General features: G+C 39.3%; 2 protein-coding genes and 1 pseudogene across 2 annotated transcripts in view; all 3 read right to left on the bottom strand.

Annotated features, from left to right (window-relative positions):
- LOC142337764 (dynactin subunit 4-like) overlaps positions 1-2996 on the bottom strand; it is a 618078-nt gene extending 615082 nt beyond the window's left edge. The window contains exon 1 of the mRNA XM_075387261.1: positions 2970-2996. The gene's annotated coding sequence lies outside the window, so the exon portion shown is untranslated. The remainder of the gene's footprint in view (positions 1-2969) is intronic.
- LOC142337770 (uncharacterized) overlaps positions 1-2997 on the bottom strand; it is a 346563-nt gene extending 343566 nt beyond the window's left edge. The window contains exon 1 of the mRNA XM_075387272.1: positions 2971-2997. The gene's annotated coding sequence lies outside the window, so the exon portion shown is untranslated. The remainder of the gene's footprint in view (positions 1-2970) is intronic.
- Positions 1-21325, bottom strand: part of LOC142337765 (retinaldehyde dehydrogenase 3-like) — a 49292-nt pseudogene that overhangs the window by 27050 nt on the left and 917 nt on the right.

Genomic DNA, 21325 nt, shown 5'->3' with positions numbered 1-21325 from the left:
GATGTAGATGATAAAAAGAAGAGGTCCAAGAACAGACCCCTGAGGCACTCCACAATTAAGTGGAAGAGCTGCAGAGATACTGGACCTCACCTTAACAATTTGCGACCTCTTTTCTAAATAACTCGACAGGCAGGATAGAAGATAACCGCGAATTCCATATGATTCCAATTTTTTAATTAGTATAGAATGATCAACAGTGTCAAATGCTTTCTTTAAGTCGAGAAATACGGCAACTGGAAGCTTACAACCATGCGTCAAATCATGTCTAATAGTTTCGGTAATATGAACTAGCGCATCCACAGTCAATTTTTTAGGTCTAAACCCGAACTGATTACAAAAGAACAAATTAAAGTAGGTAAAGTAGTCAAACAATCGATTGTATAAAACGCGCTCAAAAATTTTCCTTAAAGATGGAAGCAGAGAAATCGGCCGATAATTGTTAGGATTATCTTTGCCTCCATTTTTGTGTATCGGCACTACCTTTGCACATTTGAGCATTGCGGGAAAAATTCCCGAGCGAAAATGTTCATTTATTAAATTCACCAGCGGACCACTGAGCACATTTCCTAATATTTTAATCACCACAGTCGGTATGTCATCGATACCAGAGGAGGTATTTACACGCAAAGAATTTATTATTTCTTCCACTTCGCCAGAAGTTACAGGTTTGAATGCCATTGAAAAATCAACATCTTCGAGAGCAACAGGTTTGCGGTGATCAATAGCCTTCAAGAGCTGCGGACCAATGCCAGCGAAAAACTCGTTGAACACTGAAGCAATATCAACATCATTTTCAACAAAATTTCCATTGACGGAAATCGTAGTTGGTATCGACGGTTTTATGTTTTTGCCAATAACCAAGTTCAATGTATCAAAAAATGTCTTGGGATTTTCCATACTCTTTTCAATTTGCGTTGCATAATATTTTCTCTTTGCAGATCGAATTGATCTTATAACCCGATTTTTAATATACTTGTACTTTTCTGCTAGAATTCTTGAGGTGGGATATTGAGTAACTTGCTTCCGAATACGGTTGCGCTTCGACATAAGGTTTTTAAGTGAATTAGTTATCCATGGGCTTGATTGCTCAGATTTTCTCTTGAAAAGACGCCGGGGAGCTAAAATGTTAACCGCATTATGTATAGTGCACGTTATCGATTCGAAGTTTACCCGGTCTAGGTTATCAATATGCTCACAAACGAATTCTCGAAACCGTTTCTGATTTTTTTCAATATCCGATAGTTTTCTATATTCGAAGGAGGTTGGATGCTTTTTGCTATTGACAACAAGATCAACGAAGACAGGGAAATGATCTGTTATAGAGGACTCGATTATTCCAGAATTTTTTATTTTTGAAGAATGGATATTCGTTGAGATGTGATCGAGCAAGGAAGAAGAATTGTTGGTAACTCTAGTTGGATTTTGAATGACTTGCTGGAAGTTATGGCTGCTAATTACATTCAAATAACTTTTGGAAAGAGCAGATGGTTGCAGTATGTCAATGTTAAAATCACCCAAGATAATCCAATCCCGATTACTGCCAGCTACCGACTCCATTAATGAGTCGAACTCCTCAACGAAATCAGCAGCCTTTGAGTTCGGAGGCCTATAGATAATCAGAATGCCGAATTTGATATTTTCATAGGTGATAGACACTTTAAGGGTTTCCATTGCCTCTCCAGCAGAATCCTCTATAGCAGTCGAAGCGCATTCGGAAACAAGTAGGCCTATACCTCCTCCTCTGGTTCCACGGTTTTTTGTTATTAATTTGCTGAAGCCTGCAAATGACATTGAGTCTATATGGTCCAGGTCATTCAGCCAAGTTTCAGTTAAAGCTATGACAGTTGGTTTGACTTTTAAAGAGCTTAGAAACAGAAGCAACTCATCATAATGGCACTTAAGAGAGCGAATATTAAAGTGTAGCACCCGACATAATTTATATTCAGGAATGAGCACCGAGTTGACTTTTATTTTAGGTTCCATTTGAGGTATCACTGGTGGTAGAGAAATGCTGCTGAGAAAAACAACTCCAAACGTCGTTGAAGTAATAATTGAGAAGATGGCCACCATCAAAGAGATTGCTTATCTTCTCCATCTTTTTGTTGTTCTTCCATGTAAAGAAGATGTTGCCTTCTTTGGTTCGCAGTGACTCAATCCTGTGATCAAGTTTCATCATGTTGAAGAACCGTAAACGTGGGGCCGTCAAGTCTTCGTAAATTTTAACGTCTTTCGTCTCTGCTGCTTTAGCTAGATTTTTCTTGTTTTGAAGGATATTGATTTTTGTAATACGCCTCGAGAATCGCACAATCAATTGTCTATGGCCAGGTTTCTTTGTCGGGAGTCTATGCGCAATTGAGATATCTTGCTCATTTATTTCGCTTTCAAGAAATCTTCCCAGTTCGACGACTTTATGGACGCTAGCGTTAGATGTCTCAGGGCGAGTTGTTCCATTCTGGTCAATGAATGTGGCTTCAGGGATACCGCTGATGCGCAAATTTTCTCTTCTGTTGTATTGTTCCAACTCTTCAGAATGGGCCATAGCTTTGAGGTCAGTTTTGTTAACCGCGCTGTTTATTTTTTGCATCAGCTCATCCTGTAGCTCTCTCTTCATTTTTGCAAGAGCGTTGTCGATTGCAGTCACCATGGTTTTTTGGACTTCATCCTGAATTTTAGCAATGAAAATTGGCATTGAATTTTCGAGAGACACCTTGATAGTAGATTCTACTGTCTTTTGAATCGTAGCTTCGATGACTTTAACCATTTCCTCGTTTTCACAAGCATTAGTTAAGGGACTTAGCACAACTGCGGTTCTCTTCTCACCACTTGCTGTTGGTCGTGGCGTTGGCATTTGCACCGGGAAAGTTGGCTGTGGATCAGTTGTTTCATGCGTCTCAATTTCAGGAGTTTCATTTTCAGGGGTCTCAATTTCAATGGAAGAGGGCATTTCCGACATCTCCGTCTCTGAAGCTATTTAATAAGTTTATCACAACAATTAGGCTAACATTAGGCTAACACAACAACATTAGTAATAAAGTTTAGGAATTTCACCTGACTAAGTTTCATGCATGTCATCATGAAGGGAAAATTCCACGGGGTGATTGCACCCACCACCCCAACTGGGTCGTATTTGGTGAATCCCATTTTGCCATCCTCCATGGCCAGAGTTCTTCCCTCGATTTTGTCACAGTAGCCGGCGCAATACCTGGAAACATTTTTACTTTCATTGCGTCAAATTGCGAACTCCAACATTTATAAGCTGCAGTTACATCTGATTTTTCAAACAGTTTGCCAAACAGTTTGGAGATATAAGAATAAAAACACTAAAAAAGTTTGATGACATAGAAGCCCAGTGCATCAGTCTTCTAAATAAAAAATGGCCAATGTGAAGTTTTTTCATACATTTAAGATCTGGTGCAGTATCAAACTTTGACTCGGTTCGAAAATGTCAAGCATTTTTAAATTGATCAACTTGATGGAGGGTTGAATCAGAGTTTCCTTTATTAAGATGTATTCAAGTTCTCTTATCTCCCTCATGCAATGTGAATGTCAAGACATAGCTAATGCTGAATCAGAAAAAAATTGTGATTCCTACATCAGTACTGCATCAGAACTTTTATTTTATTCACTGCTTAGATTTTGCACATCTTGAACCAGGTATGAATTGTTGTCAGTTCTGGAGTGAGGACAAATTTTTGGTTTGGTATGTCTTGAAAAAAAATAGAAGAAAGCTGACAAATTTTGAGTCAAATCATTGTCAAGAGTTTCAAATTTTTTTCTTTCGTTTTTATAAAGAAACAGTGAGAACACCATTATCAACACTAACAGGCAATAATTCAACTAAAAACATCTGTTGTTGGGACAATTGACGAATAGGGCGAAATTGTGACCACAAAGCTCTCTCAAAGAAAAATTGAAGATTAACTTGATAACACTGCTTAAGACTATTTGTCATTCAAATAATTTCAAGTAGGGGAAGAAGTTCACTATGTTCCTCTACGACAATCAAGTGCCCGGTTATCCGCAGATCCGGGGCCACATTTCTCTCCGAGTTAGCTTCGAGATTCTATTAAATATGGACTGGGTGTCAGATTGTACGAAAACAAGGAAAAACGTCTTCTTTATAGATCTCTTCGACTGGATCTAATGAACAATCATGCCGTGTCATCTCTTGGTTGGGGCTATATGATCGCACGTCGTGATTGTATATCGAAAAAAATCATGTCAAATTCCTCCGCAGTTATAATGTTTTGCCCATCTGTTAGCAGAAGAGTTTACTACCCGACAACAGCCCAAAACTGGGCGACCTGACAAATTCTTACCTGCATGGAATGTGCGTCAGCCAGCCCCATTGGATGTTACCATTACTAATCCCATACAACAAAGTCCTATCTCAATTGCGGCAGAATATTAAGATTCTGCCTCTTCAGCTGCCGAGGACGTAATGTATGAACGGTATGCACAGTAGCGAAGCTAGATTTCATTTTAGCTGGTTGCAAGAAACGCTAGGTTATAGGCGCATATAGAAATCTAGCAAATTTTAAAATCTTCATCTTAGACGTTAAGAGGAGAAATTTTGAAGAATTTGCTTTTCACGGAGTAGAGACAATCAGAGTAGAAAAGTCTTTGATGTCCCACTGATAGAGTGGGCACATCAAAATATCATTTCTGATAGTGTGAGCGGTAAATTACATAATTTGCGGAAAAGTTTGAGATCAAGAACAGGAGAAATACCTTTAAGTTGTTTCCATAGAAGGTCTGGAAAGTGATTTCATTGTTGATGCAATCTAAACTGATGATACTGACATGATCGATTGTGAACAAAAATTCATTATTTTACATTAAAAATGTAATTCACATAATGTGGTGAAAATCATTTTAAAAACGTCTACTTTCAATATTCTTCAAAATGAGCACCAAAATGAAAACTAATTAGAGCGTTTGGGAAAAATTAACATAAATAAAATTAACAGAATAAATTGTAGTTAAATTTCACAAAAGGAGCAGAGGAATTTGTTATCTCAAAAATTGAATGCTTGATTAATTGTTTTGATTTGAGAAGATAATTCAATCATTCAGATCGTGTTAATACTGCTGCGATGTACAAGTCTCTTATTGCTCATGATAAGAAAATGAGCTTCGTATTAAGAAAGCAATCGCTCATTGGAAGACCACTTGCTCCATTTTGGCTATAAAACCGAAACGTTCCTGCTTATTATAAAAAGTTGTTAATTATGCCCTATGTTTTTTCTTGAAAAAAGTCTGTTCATATGATTCGTTGTGCGTTGGTCAAAACCTGTCAAAAATTTCAAAACAAAACATAAAATGGCTTAAGAAGTTTAATACCACCGCTTTTCCAAAGATAATTTTTCTATTTCACTGGCCATTTCGGATCAAAATTTTTCAGTGATAATTAACTATTTTGTAGCGCATTTTTCAACTATTTTGTTTATCTTTGTTTTTTCTAATTGACAAGCGGCTATGATTAAATCCTAACCAATAAACGTTCTATGAATTAAGTTAGGACTTAATTGTCTCAGAAATAAGGAACAGATAAAATCTATTCAAAAATTCAAGTACTCTTGGAAAATAATTGGTGTACGATAGAACTTTTTTGTGATAATTTACTATTTTGTAGCGCATTTTTCAACAAATTTGATTATTTTTGTTTTTTTTTAATTGACAAGCGGCTATGATTAATTCCTAACAATTAAACGTTCTATGAATTAAGTTACGACTTAATTGTGTCAGAAATAAGGAGCAGATAGAATCCATTAAAAAATTCAATTACTCTTCGAAGTTAATTGGTGTATGAGAAATATCGTTATCAACCGAACACTAAAATAATTTCATGTCGCATTGGATTGCAGATGAGGCCTACCAATGATGAGAAAACGAAAAAATGCAAACATCAAATTGTTATCATCAAAACATTGATTTCGGCCAAAAATGAATATCTATTTCTAAGACACATTTGGAAGCAGAAATAGCAACAAAAACGTGATTTGATCAAAATTCCTGTGCATCATTAGAAAGCAGGTTGAACCAGTTTTTATTGTGACTATGTAACAAGTCGATAAAAATGGGGAACAAAACAGTCAAGGTTCCAAAATGTCTTTAATTTTTTCAAAAGCAAATTACTTCTACTCTTAACAATAATATTTTTTTGAAAAACCTTAGATATATTCACATGTCGCTCCACAGGTCGTGAATGGAACATTAATTTGTTTACACTAAGTCAATTGACAAGAAATAACAATATTTACAAGCAGAATACAAAAATTAATGAGCATTTTAAGAAAAACACAAATTGTGGAATCCACTAAAACCAATATGCGTTAATTAAAAAAACCTCTTCACTTACCGTTTACCGTTCAAGCACTATAAAAGAAGCTTTTTTGTAATTACAGTTTGTAAAAAATAAACAGAAATGCACAAGTGATACCGCGTAAATGAACAATCTATTTAAAGCGCCATTTAAACGAAGCGAGAAATGAACAATCTATCCAGCGAGAGAGTTTATTACGTCATATTTCTTAAACATTTAACATCTAATATGCATAGAAACCTCAAAAAAAGTTCGGGTAACATAATTTTCGTTAAGCCTACTAATATACTAAATCGATTGTGCTCTTTTTAGGCTTAATTTTTTGATGTTTCGAAATCGTATCGGTGACCAATCTGAGCTCAGACAAAATACCTGCCAGCAAATATAGCTAGATTTGCCGGGCCATTTAGATGTGCTTTTGCCATAACACGTTGTTGAATACAGTTGACGATCACGATGAATTTAAAACTAACGAAAGACTGTTTTATCAGCTTTATATTTGGTACCGCGACTATTTGCGAACGCTGACGCGGATTGGATTATTGACAATGGATTTATCCTCAATTCATGAATAGCTGTTCAAAACTAAATTTGATTGTTTTGATGCCGTTGTGCAATGCCAGTCGGCCACTAATTACAGTTTTTAGTTTACTTAGCAAGTTGCAATATTTACCAACGATTGTTATAGCGACTAATTTGAGCGCCGCCTATATCAATTAGTTTATCGTAGTCTAGAGACAAGGGAAACCTGACCAGCATTTTTGAGCCAGTCTGCCGAGGAAAGGTCACCCTCAAAAACATCCGCGAGTAAAAAGCAGACAAGAAATGGCGGATACAAAAACCTACAGAGCGGAATGAGCCACACTCTGAAGAACCCCCTCCGGCCACTCTGATAGCCAGTCAATGGTGCAGCAGTTAACAGGAGCAGGGAACTGCCGCAGTCTGGAACCGAATACTTCCCCAATCGGACTGGTAACACGAACAATAGACCAAGATCCGTTTCTCAAGACAAACAGACTGCTCAGAGGCCGAAGAAAGAAAAAACTGTAAAACTAGTCCGAACTCTTATAAACTTTATTTTCTCTTGATGGTATAAACTTCCCTTAACCGGCAAATCTAGCCTCCCAGAACCTGTTTCCTATCCCATATAACGAACTTTTTCGAGTTCATTGGTCACCGATAACCCACCCCATACACATTTTTTTTTGTTGAAAAACATCGAATTTGAAAAATTTTGGTAAAAATTTTGGAATTGACCAAATCGGGCTAAATACTAGTAATTGGAAGGGGTAAAATCTTATACGAGATAAACTCAGCAAAGCAAAAAAAAGTTTAAAAAAATTGACCAAACTTGATAAAATTTTGCAAAAGAAATTATATAAAGCGTTTATAGATGGCAGATAGAACACTTGTATAGAAAAAGGGTAGAATTAAGAGTTTGGTCAAGATTTTCAAATTTTGGAAAAAGAGAATCAGATAACTGATTTTCTTTGCAAATAAGCGCTTATTCTTGGTAACTCGTGAAAATCGTGCATTTAACATCAAGGTTCGGAGTTTGAGCAAAGCTCAAATCAATTATGTTGTAAAAACAATATATGGTTTTCATATTCTGCAAGTTCACTTCATCACGCCATAAAAACTGCGCCCCAATTAACACAAAATCGTTACAAACGTAACGTTTACGCATTATCGGGTTTCAATTTCAACCCTAACGCTTTGAAAGTCCGAAAAACAGCGCAATTCCAGTGGTGTCATTTCTTTCATGATAAGAAGCGCCTAGTTATATGGCATGATGTAGTGAACAATTCGCTTTCACGTCATCGCAGTAACAACAACAAGCCTTTAACACCTTCGCAGCTTTTTTCAGTGCTTGAAAACTATCAGGAGCGCATAGAAGCTATAGTGTATTGCCCCAGAGAGGGAATTCCTGATATCTACGATCAGCTCAAGCGTAGTACTCTAGTTACCATCCATTTAGTGAAAGACATTGTGTCTAAACGTAAACAGAAAGATCCTAGTTTACTTAAAGAGTACAGAGCATTACACCAAAAGCCTGCGCTTGAGCTGAAAACACTCACTATAGTGTTAGCCCATAAGAACAACCTCCGGTCCTTGATAACACGCTCCCGACCGAAAAAACTTTCAAAGCGCCGTTGTAAAACGCTCCGCACCCGTCATGCGTTCGAGGAGGCGGAACTCACTCAAGCCTTTGATAACCTGAATGTCACTTAGTCTTGCATTGTTGTGGGAGTCTACCCGCTGACTGGCGGTGTGACTTAGTTAACTCACAAGTTATGGGTTAGTTTGTGGTTGATACCTTCCAATAGCGCTTTACTAAACGTATTGCTCTCACCATTCTTTGAGTTATTCCCTACCGTCCGTTATCTGGTTTCACTTTTCCGTTTCTGTCCCTTTTGCTTCCGTGTCACCTTGTTTTTTTCTATCCCCCGTTTATTTGTTGTATGATTTAGTATGTTGAGTTTTGCTGTAGTAAAATTTCCTTCTGCTAGTATGCTGGTTTGTTGTTTAGTCTCGTTCCTTGCTAGGGTGTGACTTAATTTCATTCTGGTGTTACGGCTGGTTTGTTTCGTGACTTTCACAACACTTGTTTACAAGCCATTTGTTGTAGCTTTATTAATTTTTGTAGTATGCACTTTTGTTGTCCGGGTATGGTGGTTTGCTAGGGTGTGACTTAAGTTTGTTCTGGAGTTACGGCTAGTAAATTTCCTTACTTTTTCGGCTTTTGGTTATAATATATCGTTGCCGTAACTTGTTTCATGTTTGATGTTTTGATTCCGTTGATAAAGCCCCATAATGTTTTGTGCTATTTTACCTGGCAGTAGCTCCTCTCCTTCTTTCTAGGGTGTGACTTAAGTTTATTTTGGAGTTACGGCTAGCTTGTTGTTTGAGTTTGTTGCAGTGGTCTGCTAGCATTGATCTTCCCGCCTCCTCGATTGTGATTTACCGTCTCCCTCCCGTGCTATCCCGTCTTCCCGTTTCGTCGCGAGCCATCCGCCCGACGTTTCCGCCCCGCCCGTGCCGTTTTGCCGTTTCGTCGCGCGCCATCCGCCCGACGTTTCCGCCCCGCCCGAGCTATTTTCCCGTTTCGTCGCGCGTCATCGGCCCGACGTTTCTGCCCCGCCCGTGCCGTTTTCCTGTTTTGTCGCGCGCCATCCGCCCGACATTTCCGCCCCGCCCGTGCCATTTTCCCGCTTTGTTGCGGGCTTTTCGCTCGACGCTCCCGTTTGTCCGTCTGGTTCCCCGTTGCGTCGTGCGTTAATCGTTAGGCTCCTCTTCACGTCCGTCCCGTCTCCAGTTCTGCCCTTTTTTGCGCTTCCTGCGCACCGTTTTTTCTTTTTTTGCCGGGTACTATTGCACTCGACAAACATCTTTGCTCTTTGGCGGTTTGCTAGGCAAACCGTCACGCTAGGGTTCGGTATAACCCATTTTTGTTGTGCTGTTGCATGTCTATGTACTTTATATTAGTACCAAATTAAACTCGTGGTTCCTGATTTTCTTAAGATCATGACAACATTGCAGGACAAATTTAACAAATTTTATAATGCGAGGGCAAAATTAGAGGCTGACCTTAATAACATCTATGGTGAAATTGACAATGCTGTTGATAAGCAAGACAGGAAAGTTAAGATCGGACGTCTGATTGTTAAGTGCAAGGATGCTTTTACTAGAGTAGTTGATAAGAATGAAGAGCTCTTTGATCTGGCACAAAGGACTGAAGATTCAGATGCTGCCTGTAAGAACCTTAAAAAATGGTTAGAGAATGTAACAAAGAAAACTGCTGCTGCTCGAGTTCATTGCTGCTGCTCGAGGGTATATCAATTCGGTCCATGACAAAGAGACGGCAGAGCTGTATACCCCTCACCAATCAAGATCAGGTTCACATATGACTTCCTCAAAAAGATCAAGTCACCGTCAACGAGACTTAGAACTATCAAGACTCAAAAGGGAGGAACTTGAGAAACAACATGAAGCAAAGCTTCGCATTGCTAGACAGCGTCTTGAAATCGAAAAACAAACAAAATTGCGGGAATTGGAAATTGAGCAGTTGAGGAGGATCATCGCAAGGAAGTAACTGCTGCAGCCCTTGAGGAAATTGAGTTGATGACAAAATCATCAGCAGACGGGTCTGGTACAGGCAAAATGAGTGGGCTCTTTACGGAAAGCAGTTCAGTCATGAGCAAAAAATTTGTTCAAGATTGGGTTAATTCGTCACCGACCGGGAACATGGAAGATGTTGCAAACGAACCGAGTTTGCACTTTTCTGATTCCATCGCGCAATCCAAACAAGCAATTGTCCTACGACCTTCTTCAACTCAACTTCCAAACTCACACTTCATTCTCAATACACTCGGTCAAGTTGAGGCCAACATCAACCTCCCTGTCCATGAGCCGAAAGAACCAACTAGTAAAACCAATGTAGCCAATGATGAACATAATGCAAACAACATCATGCAAGAGCAGCAACGGCCTCAATATACGCCTCCATCACCCCCAGTAAATTTTGGTATGCCAACTCAACTAAACGCCCATAAAACCCAGCCGGACAACTGTCTCAAGCAACAATGCACTTCGATGGTTTACAATTAGATCATCAATTCCCGCGCAGGTCGAGCATGCCGGGACAGTTGAATTTAGTCAGCTCTCCGCGTTCACCACCTTCAAATACACTCGTTAATGCTCCGCTAGCACTTAATCCGCAACAAGCACACGTAAATGTACCAGCCCCCCCATCACCCGTTCTAAACCCCGCACCACCGCATTTCCCGTTAATCCCACCAGCATTCCGCTTTCCTCCTTCGCCGCCACAAGCACTCCCATTACACGCCACTAACACCGTGACGAATAATGTCAATCTGTTACCCATTCTCCACCTGCACCATTCATTTCCTCCGCAAACGTCTTTATACCTCAATTAATTCATCCACCACCCCCACAAAAGAGTTGTCAGCCCTAAAATTTTGTCCCTATAACCCACGCATCTCCTGCTCCTCCGGATCCAAATGTCTGGCGTTTTCCGGCAGCAGTCCCATCTAATGCAGTACCACTTGTACGTACATCTGCAAACTTATGCACCGCACAACCGGCCCCGTTAATCAACCCTCATATCATCACATTGCTCCGCTCCTCTCATGTACAAGCAGCAGCAGGCCCTCAAAATTACGTAACATCAGACTTCATGCAAGCGAATCCATTTAGTTCTTCCACAGGTACCGCCCCCACCTTTGTCACTCCAATCATTCCGCCAACGTATGGAGCTACCGTTCCAAACCCGTTGTGTTGGGGTGGCCCGCCGCATCCCACAGCTTCGGCTCCTTCTTTGGACTCTGCGGATTTGATAAAGCAGTTGGCGGACGCAATTACTTGTAAGAAGAACGATCCACTGCGCGAGTGGAAGTTGTCACAGTACAATGGTGATCCCCTGCAGTGGCACGAATGATTCGGACAATTTAAAAGCGCCATAGATTCACAGTCCTTGACTGATGATGTCAAGTTAACATACTTAAAAACTCTTGTAACTGGAAAAACTAAAACCGCCATCGCTGAGTTCGCATACTGTTGTTTAATGTATAAGGACGCATTTAAGACACTCGAACGTAAATTTGGCCAACGACAGGCAGTAGTCAGTGCACACTTAGACAAACTCAGCTCTTTTCCTCCACTTAAGATGCACAATAGTGATAACATCATAAACTATTCTGCAACAATTTCAAGTCTTGTTGGGGTCTTTAAATCACTTTAGTATGACTCAGATCTTAAGAGCGCCTCATTTCTCAACACCGCTGTGCAAAAATTGCCACCCAATCTGAAAGAGTCTTGGTCACTCTCCACAGTGAAGAAACATTGGGTAAAACCAACACTCCTTGACTTCAACAATTGGTTGAAGGACAAGGCCGAGGCACATGATTTAATGAAAACAACTTCATCGAAGGCAAGAATTGAGGATAACACCAACTCAGTAGTAAAGACCAAGTTGCCTCAAGAATTTTCGTTGCTAATACGCAATCTAAGGGCACTCAGAGACCAGCCTCAACATCGGCAACGCCTCCAACCCTTCGCTGCATTGTGTGTAAAGGTAACCACCGCATCTGGGTGTGTAGGGTATCTAAAGAAAAGTCTCCCACTCAGCGAGCAAAGGTAGTGGCGGAAGCAAAACTGTGTTTCTCATGTTTGAGAGAAAAGCATATGTTCAGGCAATGCCCAAATCCTAGAAAATGCAGGAAGGACGGTTGCAACAGCTCCCATAATACACTTCTTCATGGAGCTGAAAGAGTTTATCCATCAAAATCCCCTTCAAACAACAACAATAGTAATTCTAATGCTGGCGCAAATCAAAGTAAGTTATCTAGTGTCCAATCATTGAGTAAGGCCACTACTTTGTCATCTGTGAGTAATGCGAAAGGCCTCCTTCAGGTGACTGAATTACAGTTGAAGAGCTCTTCTGGTAAAGATACCACGGCTTTATTTTTGTGCGATACCGCTTGCAGTAACTCTTGGGTGTCCAATGATCTCGCAAATAGACTTGGTTTGCATGGTACAGCATTGAAACTAACAGTCAAGGATATAAATACCGAGGAGGTTGTAGACATTAAGTTAGTTGAACTAATTGTAACACCACGCGACAACCAAGCATTTGAACCATTTAAAGTAAGCCCTTACGTAAAAGAAGATTTGAATGTAGGTGCCGATATCATCAACATTAAAGCACTTCAGGAAACATACCCGCACATAGCAGTTGTAGACCCAGTTACATATTGCTATGGAAACATTGAGATGATACTTGGACAGGATGTGTATCATGCCATCCACCCGTTAGAGTACTTCGCTGCCGACGAGAAGTGCTCGCCCTTCGCTGTTCGATTACCCATAGGTTGGGTTCTAAGCGGCCCTCTACCGTCGTCTTCAGGTCTAGTCTCGACTTGTTTTAAAGCAAATATGGAGCAGGATTTTGAACTCGCTAGTCAGGTAAAATCTTGGTAAGACATGGAGTCGTACGGCGCACTTCAGCAAGTAGACCCACGATCCTCCTCGGATGCACGTGCGCATGAAATTCTTGAAAAAACCACCGTGCATAATGGAAAAAGGTACAATGTCGGAATGCTATGGGCTGAAGATAACATCGAACTGCCCAACAATTATTTCTCAGCGCTTGTTCAATTAAAATCTTTGGAAAAGCGGCTTGCGAAAGACCAGACTTTAAAGGACAAGTACTCAAATACCATCAAAGAGGACTTAGACAAAGGTTACGTAGTAAGGGTCAAAGATGCTCATAAGGTGGAAAGTCGCTCGGAACGAGAGTGGTACCTACCACACTATCCGGTTGTTAACCCGAACAAGCCGGGCAAGGTCCGTAGGGTACTAAACGAAGCAGCTAAATTCCATGGCGCATCTCTTAATAAGTCATTACTCACCGGACCTGAGTTGCTGCAAAACCTAATCTATGTACTCCTACGGTTCAGACAACATCCTTTCGCCGTATCCACCGACATCGAGGGAATGTTCCTCCAAGTTGGAGTGTTACCATGTGATCAACCATCATTGCGCTTTTTGTGGCGGGAGGACTCCACATCAAATGTTGTGGTACACCAGTATAAGCGCCACATCTTTGGGGCAAAAGATTCGCCCACCTGCGCCAACTACGCACTTCAGCGCACGGCACGCGATAAAGCTAAGGAGTACCCAGAAGCTGCGAAAGCCGTCCTTGAGAACTTCTACATGGACGATTACTTGGACTCAGTGGAATCCCCCGAGAGAGCCCTCATTAGGTCAAAGGAATTGGTACATCTTCTCCATCTAGTTGGGTTTAAGCTTACTAAGTTTGTAAGCAATGTACCAGATCTGGCTGACCGAATTGATGGGTCTGCTCAATCCACTGAACCGAAGGTCATCGTTTCATCAAAGGAGGAATCAATGCACGTGCTTGGGCTTAAGTGGGATCACAACAACGATACTATGGTTGTGAGCAGGGGAACTAAGAGCACCATCACGAAAAGTTTAACACAGCGCTTGGTTCTAAGTCTTCTGTCAAAGGTCTACGACCCAATTGGTCTTGTCACACCGTTCACTGTTGGTGCTCGGTTAATCTTGAAAGACATTTGGCGTGTCAATGGACAAAGTTGGGATGACGAGTTACCTAAAGACACAGTTGACAGATTCCTCGCCTGGTGTGTTGAACTGCCGCGGTTAGCTGAGATCACTATACCGAAGTTACTTTTCAGGACCATCCCAACATCTTGAACTCCACATATTTGGTGATAGCTCGCAAGACGTATTCAGTGCAGTACGATTTCTTAGGGCTCAAGTAACTTGCACCTCCGGGGAGGTTATAACAGAGCTGGCGTTTGTCTTGGGCAAGGCCCGTGTTGCTTCTCTGAAGGTAATGACAGTTCCTAAGTTGGAATTACAAGTCGCTCTCCTCGCTGCCCGTTTAAAAAGGGAAATCTTTCGAGCATTAACGGTTACTGTGGACAAGGTTCCTATGTGGACAGAGAGTACAATTGTCTTGCAGTGAATAAACTCAACAAACAAACACCCCATCTTCATTGCAAATCGGGTTAGTGAAATCCTGGAGAACACCAGCGTTGACCAATGGAACCACGTCGTCACTTGTGATAATCCGGCAGATGCTGGCACGCGTGGTATGTCCACTGAAGTTTTGCAATCAAGTAGCTGGGTGAGGGGTCCTGACTTCTTGAGAACTAAGCAATTCCCTTTTGTACCAAATACTGACGTCGTTGATAACATCAAGCTCGGCGTTGTAACCAAGGAACAAGATGATGACTCCATCTCATCTTTAGCCGCATCTGTAACCAATTCCCCAAAGGAACAAAGCATTAATCTGATCCCATTTGATAAGTTCAGTTCTGAAAAAAAAATTAATTCGTGTCACCGCATATGTGCTCCCTCTTTTACCATCTCATGAAAGTTACCGTACCGTAGACGGCAGCATAGCTGACCCTGTTGAGCTTGACGAAGCCGAGCGTCATCTCCAGTTCTTGGTTCAAGGAGAGTCCTTCAATACTGAAAGAAAGGATCTTCTTGACAACAAATCCGTTAAGAAGAGCAGCCGCATTGCTCAGTTTACTCCGTTTATTGGACCTCATGATCTCATCCGTTCCTCTGGTCGATTTCGACGGCTAGTGGAGATTGACTGTGACACAAAGCATCCTATCGTTCTGGATGCGCGTCATACTTTTGTTAAACTGTTTCTGCGGCATACTCATTTGAAGAACCAACATCAGGGCATCGATTACTTGAGGTCAAAGGTACAAGAACGTTATGCCATCCTAAAACTACGTCCCACACTGCGTTCCGTCAAATTAAACTGCGTCTTGTGTAGAAAGTTCCGTGCAGCAACCATTCAACCTATCATGGCAGACCTACCAAAGGAGAGACTCGCATACCAGTCTCCTCCCTTTACCAACACCGGGGTTGAATACTTCGGCCCATTCTACGTCACAGTTCGTCGGACTACCGAGAAGAAGTGGGGATTTCTCTTCACTTGTCTCACTACTCCTGCTATCCATGTTGAAGTTGTCCCGTCCATGGGCACTAGTTCCTGTGTAATGGGAGTTGAGCGGTTCGTCTCCCGTCGGGGTACTCCTGCTATGATTTGGTTGGATAACGGTACAAACTTCATTGGAATCTGTGGAAAATCTGTGGAAAGAGCTCCGTGAAGCTGTGGAAAAATGAAATACGCTTAACATCGCTGCCGAGCTTGCCAATAAGGGTATTAAGTGGAGGTTCAATCCACCCAGTGCGCCACACCAAGGTGGCATCTGGGAGTGGTTAGTTCGTAGTTTTAAAAAAGTACTGTACACTATCCTCGGTACGCGTCGCCTCACAGATGAGGTGTTGAACACTACTTTTTGTTTGGTCGAATACGCACTAAACTCACGTCCCTTAACGCCCGTAAGCGCTGATCCGTCCGACCTAAGCGCAATAACACCTAATCATTTTCTACTCGGTAACCAAGCAACCAGAATTCCGTCCATTGTTGGAGTCGACGAGTTCGATCATCGTATGCGGTAAGCCCCTGCACAGTCCTACGCCAATGCAATCTGGGCACGTTGGCTTAAGGAGTATCTACCTGCGCTGAACCGCAGAGCTAAGTGGCAGACGCCTGCCGAGCATCACCTCAAGGCTGATGATTTAGTGTGGATAGTTGAAGAAAGCAACCCTAGGGGTTACTATCCAACTGCTCGGATTGAAGAACTCCGTTACGGATCCGACAGCGTAGCCCGCTCCGCCGTCGTACGCACGTCTTCCGGATCGCTCGTTCGCCCACTCGTTAAGCTTGTACCAATCCTCCCAACAATTTCTTCCGGACCGGAGGATGTTACCGCGTAAATGAGCAATCTATTTAAAGCGCCATTTAAACAAAGCGAGAAATGAACAATCTATCCAGCGAGAAAGTTTATTACGTCATATTTCTTAACCATTTAACATCTAATATGCATAGAAAGCTCAGAAAAAGTTCGCGTAACATAATTTTCGTTAAGCCTACTAATATACTAAATCGATTGTGCTCTTTTTAGGCTTAATTTTTTGATGTTTCGAAATCGTAACGGTGACCAATCTGAGCTCAGACAAAATACCTGCCAGCAAATATAGCTAGATTTGCCGGGCCATTTAGATGTGCTTTTGCCTTAACACGTTGTTGAATACAGTTGACGATCACGATGAAATTAAAACTGACGAAAGACTGTTAAAGCTGTTTTATCAGCTCTAACAAGTTTTGACCAGTGCACAAGCTTCACCAGAACCCAAGACTTTTTTTATGAAAACGCATAGAAATATATCAATTAAAATATATAACAAGGAACATTAATTTGCGAGTCACATGAAGTTGAATGGGATCTTTCTCTATCGAGACTCAGTTACAATCTTACAAAATGAAGAATAAAAAGACGGGCGCAATTCTTTTCAATGCAGAATTTTTTGAAGTAATATGATTTCGAAAGTCATAAGAATCATATATTTACAATAAAAGTCTTAAAAAAATTCCCATGTTACTTATAAGAGAAAAAGTGGGAGCTGTATTTTTTTAAGCATAGTCAAAAGACTTCATTTTAAAACAAATGCCGTCGAAAAAAATTTACAAATAAATTACGAAAGCACTTAGCGTTGAAGTTGAACATCAATGGGCCATTTTTAAAATCTGCTAAGAGCATAAATAATAACCACAGATTTCAACCAGTACTAAACATTTAACTGTTATCTTAGGCCCGCTTTCTAAAACAATGGAACTTTTAATCATTGACAAAATGATACAATGCGCAAAAAAGCTCAAATATGAGCAATTGATGAAATATCAAAAAAATTTGTGGTATAGAAAAACTTTCGTGCAAATTTTCGTAGTATCAAAGGCATTAAAAGGTTAGTTAAAACATATAGCCACTGCTCAATTAATTTTTGATTTCTCAAGAAAGAAGATGGGGCATATCATTACTGAAAACAAGCTTTATTTAAAATAAATGTATTCAAAGACCCATTAGGTATTTATTAAAAGCGTTTATAGGTTGACATTCACATCTCTGCGAGTTCAATTGATCCTTTGATTAACGGAACTGAATTATAAAGCTATTAAAAGAACAACAAATGCAGGCTAAATTGAGCTATTCCTAAAAAGTTTATTGAAACACTTTGTCGAGACCATAGAAACGATTTGCATTCGTCTGAAAATATAATATGATTTCATTGAATTTAATTTAATATGAAAAATATTTTAAAACTGAATGCGCCTTACTACAATTTTAATCCTTATTCTGAAAAACACGGATAAGCCAAAAGTAGTCTTGCTACAGTAGTGTGTAAAAAGTGATTGTAGTTGTACTAAATCATTTTGCAATACAAATTGTGGCAACAAAATCCTATTATAACAAAAAAAGATGGATTCTGGATAGATATCAAGTTAAATTAGCAAAAAGCCGACAAATTATGACTTCTTCAAAATTCTTTCCAGAAGCAAAATTAGAAATAGCTTGCATTTTAGTTTAAAAAAATTTGTGTCAGCAACATTTAGGTCTGTGTTTCCAGAAAGTTTGGATAAAGGGGGCAAAAGACTCATATTTGGACCCGGGCCGAGGTGTCAACGCTAAAAAACGCAAAATTATGTAAGATTGGCGTTGAATGCGTTGAATTTATGTAAGATCTACGCCTGAGCGTACATCTTACATAAATTCAACGCATTCAACGCTAATCTTACATAATTTTGCGTTGAATTTTGGCGTAGATCTTACATATTTAGCGTTGAATTTTAGCGTAGATCTTACATATTTAGCGTTGAATTTAGCGTTGATCTTACATAAATTCAACGCAATCAACGCTAATCTTACATAATTTTGCGTTGAATTTTGGCGTAGATCTTACATATTTAGCGTTGAATTTTAGCGTAGATCTTACATATTTAGCGTTGAATTTAGCGTTGATCTTACATAAATTCAACGCAATCAACGCTAATCTTACATAATTTTGCGTTGAATTTTGGCGTAGATCTTACATATTTAGCGTTGAATTTTAGCGTTGATCTTACATAAATTCAACGCATTCAACGCTAATCTTACATAAATTTGCGTTGAATTTTGCGTAGATCTTACATGTTTAGCGTTGAATTTTAGCATAGATTTTACATACTTAGCGTTGAATTTAGCGTTGATATTACATAATTTCAACGCATTCAACGCTAACCTTACATAATTTTGCGTTGAATTTTGGCGTAGATATTACATATTTAGAGTTGAATTTTAGCGTTGGTCTTACATAATTTCAACGCATTCAACGCTAATCATACATAATTTTGCGTTGAATTTTGGCATAGATCTTACATATTTAGCGTTGAATTTTAGCGTAGATCTTACATATTTAGCGTTGAATTTAGCGTTGATCTTACATAAATTCAACGCATTCAACGCTAATCTTACATAAGTTTGCGTTGAATTTTGGTGTAGATCTTACATATTTAGCGTTGAATTTTAGCGTAGATCTTACATATTTAGCGTTGAATTTAGCGTTGATCTTACATAAATTCAACGCATTCAACGCTAATCTTACATAATTTTGCGTTGAATTTTGGCGTAGATCTTACATATTTAGCGTTGAATTTTAGCGTAGATCTTACATATTTAGCGTTGAATTTAGCGTTGATCTTACATAAATTCAACGCATTCAAAGCTAATCTTACATAATTTTGCGTGGAATTTTGGCGTAGATCTTACGTGTTTAGCGTTGAATTTTAGCGTTGATCTTACATAAATTCAACGCATTCAACGCTAATCTTACATAATTTTTCCTTGAATTTTGGCGTAGATCTTACATATTTAGCGATGAATTTTAGCGTAGATCTTACATATTTAGCGCTGATTTTTGCGTTGATCTTACATAAGCATCTTTCCATTCCATTTCAGACCACTTTACGATTTCAAAAGTTTTTCAAGTTTTTTTTCAAGGAGTCAATTTTTTCACTGTTTCGACCCCTATACTTCACAGTTGAGAAACATGAGGTCAGAAAAAAATCTTTTTTAGTTCTCTTTTCTAGTGCAAAATCCAATTCAGACCAATTTACGATTTCAAAATTTTCAAGTTTTTTCAAAAAATTAATTTTTTTTACTGTTTCGACTCCCTATACTGCACAGGTGAGAAAAGTGCAGTCAGCAAAAAAATCACTTTTTAGTCCTCTTTTTTAGTGCAAAATCCATTGTAGACCATTTTACGATTTCAGAACTTTTTCAAGTTTTTTTTTCAAAAAATTAATTTTTTTCACTGTTTCGAACACTATATTGCAAAGGTGAGAAACATGACGTCAGAAAAAAATCATTTTTAGTGCTCTTTGATAGTGCAAAGTCCAATTCAGACCATATTACGATTTCAAATTTTTCAAGTTTTTTTTTTCAAAAATTAATTTTTTTACTGTTTCGATCCCCTATACTGCACAGGTGAAAAAAGTGCAGTCAGCAAAAAATCACTTTTTAGTCCTCTTTTTTAGTGCAAAATCCATTTCAGACCATTTTACGATTTCAGAACTTTTTCAAGTTTTGTTTTTCAAAAAATCAATTTTTTTCACTGTTTCGAACACTATATTGCAAAGGTGAGAAACATGACGTCAGAAAAAAATCCTTTTTAGTGCTCTTTGATAGTGCAAGATCCAATTCAGAACATTTTACGATTTCAAGTTTTTCAAGTTTTTTCAAAAAATTAATTTTTTTACTGTTTCGACTCCCTATACTCCACAGGTGAGAAAAGTGAAGTCAGCAAAAAATCACTTTTTAGTGTTCTTTTATAGTGCAAAATCCATTTCAGACCATTTTAGGAATTCAAATTTTTTTCAAAACTTTTTAAAAAATTCAAAATTATCCAGTACGCCTCACATGGTAAATGCGTTGATTATGCTAAGTTAAATACTACGCAAAATCAGCGCAAAATATGTAAGATTTACGCTAAATTCAACGCAAAATATTTAAGATCTACGCTTTATAAGAATTGCGGCTCTTAAGGAAACCAAGGTACTGTGGCACAATGGTAGAAGAGGCGACAAGCAAACAAGAGGTCAGCAGTTCGAGTCCCATACGCAACTGGAGGTACATAGTTCAAGTTAAATTCACCACAATTTTCTTACATAATTTTGCGTTGAATGCGTTGAATTTTTGTCTTCAAATTCAACGCATTCAACGCAAAATTATGTAAGAAAATTGCGGTGAATTTTCCGACTTGTCAACGCTAGTTGCCGCTGATCTTACATAATTTTGGCCAAATTCCTCGGCCCGGGGAACCATTTTTAAGTCTGCTTAAATCTAAAGTTTTATTAAGATTTTGACAAGGTTTTTCAAGTTTTTGCAAGTGTATTAGGTTTTGTTTTACTGGGAATGTTTTAATTCAACAAAAATGATCAAATATGAAGAATTTTTAATTTCATAACAAAAAAGCCAGTTAAGGAAAGCAATTTACTGCTGCTCAATTGTGAGGTCTTGACTAGTGCGTAGACTA

The sequence above is a fragment of the Convolutriloba macropyga genome, chromosome 4 (genome assembly GCF_964194025.1).
Source record: "Convolutriloba macropyga chromosome 4, txConMacr16.3, whole genome shotgun sequence".
Taxonomy (NCBI): Eukaryota; Metazoa; Xenacoelomorpha; order Acoela; family Convolutidae; genus Convolutriloba; species Convolutriloba macropyga.
This window is presented reverse-complemented; position numbering and strand designations above follow the sequence as displayed.